The sequence below is a fragment of the Etheostoma spectabile genome, chromosome 20, assembly GCF_008692095.1.
Source record: "Etheostoma spectabile isolate EspeVRDwgs_2016 chromosome 20, UIUC_Espe_1.0, whole genome shotgun sequence".
NCBI lineage: Eukaryota > Metazoa > Chordata > Actinopteri > Perciformes > Percidae > Etheostoma > Etheostoma spectabile.
The window spans coordinates 11,013,829-11,018,014 of record NC_045752.1 but is presented as its reverse complement, the minus strand read 5'-3'; the positions used below and the strand labels follow the sequence as shown (position 1 = coordinate 11,018,014).

Here is a 4,186-nt window from a genome sequence, read left to right as displayed (position 1 = left end):
TGTGTGTGTGTGTGTGTGTGAGGATCTGTGTGTGTGTTCAGCTGCCGACCATGATTCTTCTTGAATTTACATGACATCGTCAGGAGGACCCAATCAATAGCAGCTTGGTAATAAATTGCTGCGCTTGACATAAATAATTTGACCTGCAGTCCAGCCACATGTACAACACAAACATCTCAGTTTGCTGCAAGCTTTCCCTGGGCACTGATTTGATGACACAAAGGCTGTTTTTATATTGGACAAAATAATGTCAATACAAACTAAATTGACTGGGTGAAAAAGAAGTTGATGATTTTTCTTTCAGCTCTGGCACTGACTTTCAGGAGAGTCCGCAATCTGCCTTCTTTCAACGTAATAACCAGCCCATTATCCCTTTGTAATGGTTGATTTGACCAGTAGCCTGTAAACGTTATAAGGTTGAAGAATGTTAAATACAGTCATCCCCTTGTTTCAATTTGCACCCTATGACCTCCTGACCTTAACAGAAAAGTCTTTAGCCCTCCCTAGGGTCCCACTGCCCAATACTGATGTTACATATCTCTGTTAAGCCCATAGGCCGGGGTGAATCAGGCTTTAATCATTGCCATAATTACACATAATTTATCTTCGCTGCCATCAACCAACATTGCTTAATGAGGGATGGCGCTCTGCTGACGATCACTTTAAGGCACATCAGCATATAAGATTTCCTACAAAGCATTTTATATAAAATATGACACAAAATTTGACAATGATGCTACAGTTTAAAATTGTATATAGATCTTATATAGATTCAACTTGATGACAACATGAACAATGCACACACATAATTGTGATGCTGGATGTACCTGCTCATGTGTCACAGTTGCTAAACAAAGCCCTCCCCCACCCTGCCTGGCAGATGTCCCTTTCCTGGCCCTGCAGTCTCCTGTCTGCTTGTCTGCCTCCAAAACGCCCCCTTCTCAATCTCCCTGCAGCTTTTCCGCCTTCCTCTCGCACTCATGCCGGGGTTCAGGCCTCAGCATCCACCTGATTGCTCAATCTATCTTTATCTCCTGTGTTGAAGCCTACGTCAGAGGGTAAATTGAATATACTAAGAACTGTCTGTTGGTGTCTATATTTAATAAAGTGCACTGATGAGGTGCTGATTTATTGCCGGGCAGTATTCACACTCTATTACAAGGAGATTACGCAGCTTGAGTGGGATCAGGCTGGCAACACAGTAAGTAGATTTCACAATTTAATGGCAAAGAGAAAACAGGAGCCCGGAGGGGGCTGGAGGAGGGTGGGCTGATGGGTGGGTGGGTGATTATGGTGGAGGGTTGAGCTGACACAAACACGACAACATACAAGAGGCGCGATCTCTTTTTAACATCGCTGCCGCCATGCTAACAACTAACCCACAAGGCAGTTGTCTGTCAAACGCGGAGCTGATGAGCTGCAATCCAATAAAGCACAGATGATGACTATTCCCAAAACGCCAGCAATGAATAGAACACCAACAAGACAATTTCATTAGATTAATTTAGTCTGAATATAGCAGTGAAAAATGCAATAACACACAATGACAACATATTCAAACATGCTTTTTGACTAATTTACATTCTATGGGTGACATGCCAGAGCAGAAATATATTTTATTGTGTAGGAGCAAAACAGCAACAAAGAGTCAATGTTTGCTTGGCCCTTTAGCCTTCTGAGAATTCCCAGCTGAAAACACTCCTGGGACAATGGGGAGAAGGCAAACATCAAACGAGTACCTCTTGTATAAGCAGCATGCATGGCAGTTTTAACATATGAGCACATGACATTCCCACCACGGGTTGGAAGCAATGTGGGGTGGCATGAGGCCACAGGGGTCACACTGGTATCCCACCACTACTGAAGAAGGCAGCAATATCAAGGTGGTAAACAGGTTCTAGGGTACTGAAGCTGTCACTATATGTCCCTAAACCTCTAGGACAGAGTGAAATGCTGCTTTACAGGATGGAAGGTGGCCAGAGGGGTGGACAGTGAACTGCTATGTGTGTCAAAGGTTGTTAGCACCTTACGAGCAACAAGCCATCTGTCAGCATCCCCCTAACACTGCTCCTAATGACCCTACCCTCCTCAGGCAAGAGCCGTGTAAGACTCTGTTCCATGGTGCTATTTGGAGCAATGACACTAGTGTCCAAAAGCTCCGCAGTGATTATCAATTAATCAAAGGCAGATTCAGAAGAAGGGCAAGAGTGCAGTCTGGCAATGGCACACTTTTGAATTGGCTCTTGATATGTGACAACAGCCTTCAATATCTACCTCATTAAACTAAGATAACAAGTGAAACTTATCTGATTGATTAATTGTGTTTTTGATTTCTGAAATCGTAAAATAAAAATCTGTAAAACCTGAAAAGCACAATGTGTGTGCAAACTGACCTTGTGTAATGCTCAATAGAGCCAAAATGACAAAGTTGACATTGGACCCTGTAAGGCAAATATACCATCTACACTAATGATAGAGCTTTGATATCCTCCAATCGCCCTCCAAGTAAAACTCAATAGGGCTTTTGAAACACATTTTCAAATGTTAGCTGAGAATAGGGGAAATTAAAAATCAATTGGGAAAAAGTAAGTGCCACTTTTCACGACATTTAAATTGTTACATTTGGACTTTAGTTATTGGCCCATCTGTCAATGGCCTAATCAATGGCCTTCATAATTAACTGTTAATCTTTTTAATTCCATTGCCTAAGGCTGCAAAAATCTATCAGAATGCAATCAGCAGTGTTTTCCCCTGTTCCTTTCTTGTCCCGGAGCGGATGGAGGGAGAAATATGGTAGAAGTGAGCATGGTACGTTGCCCTGGGGTACCGCTGCTGCATGGAGTGTTGGTGCATGGAGTCTCGCTCAACCAGTGAACCGTTTCTGATCAGGTTCAGCCATGTACAACTCAATTATGCAGCCATTTCATGGCCAGAGGACACCTACTGTCCTAATACAGACAGCACCAAAAGGACAGAGACGAAAAGCTGAAGAGGAAGACTTTATTTTGTCAAATGTTCTTTTTAATTTAAAATGATAGGCATGAATCTATGATATACGTAAAAACAGATGAAAAACAAAATAAAAAATATTTTTAAAAGCACAAGTTTGACTGTGTGTATTTATACAGAAGCAGATCAGAATAATCTACTTAAAGTCTACAATCTTGCAAGTGCTGCACATTGTTTAAAGTATGTGTCCAGTTCCAGGTTCTCGCTCATAGTTGGAACAGTCACTCACTTATTTACTGCGTCAGGTTTTGGGTCATTATTACTGCAGTTGGAATGACAAGTCCTCTGCAACAATATGTGCAGTAAATCCCATTAACATTATGAATCTATCCACTGTGCAATATGTGTTAGCATAATCTGATTAACAGAGCTTCAACACTATGACACACACACAAAATCAGAAATAGAATGTACACATATTAACATGATGATGCACTTCAGGATACAAGCTAAAGCCCTTAACACTGACTGTATATTAAATGGTGTATGCTGACTATATTACTTACACCTGCTTCAGGCTAATTAGTGGCCTCAGATTACCGGATAGTACCTAATTTCTTTCACAGCAAATAAAAAAACATGACAGACTCATCTCTATCTGTACGTATGCGTGTCTAAGTAAGTACTGCCTCCATGCTAGCAGTCTACTCAGCAGCCAGCAAAGGAATGTAGTTGTTTTTCTGCACGTCTGCGGCACTGGTGTAATTTTTGGGTCACAACTATGAGAGTGTGTTCGAGTCAGTTGTGATCCGGTCCTGACTAAGCTCCTTGTTAAACTCTCAGTGTGCTGACCACGCAGGGCCTGTAGGGAGTGATCCAAACAGTTTAGACACGTAAGGGGCCGGGGCTGAGGCCACGGGCTGGGAGCATATCCATCTCTAATCTCCTTACTATCAGATCTGTACCTGATTAATACCCCTCCTTCTCCAATACCTTTTCAGTACAAATTAAACCTGCCCGAGGTCTGCTGGACTCCACTTCACCTTACTTAAAATAAATGAACCATCTTAATCTATGAATTGGGGTTGAAATTTATCCTAACTGGTATGATTTAAAAGCATAATTTATCCTAACTGGTATGATTTCAAAGCATGCACACTTGGATGTGCATGTGTGTGTGCATAAGAGAGATGCAGACTGTGTGTGTGTGTGTGTGTGTGTGTGTGTGTGTGTGTGT

At 41.9% G+C, this 4,186-nt stretch overlaps 1 protein-coding gene across 8 annotated transcripts in view; it reads right to left on the bottom strand.

Moving 5' to 3' along the window:
- The window catches only part of esrrb (estrogen-related receptor beta), a 46,144-nt gene that overhangs the window by 10,928 nt on the left and 31,030 nt on the right, over positions 1-4,186 (bottom strand). The window lies entirely within an intron of this gene.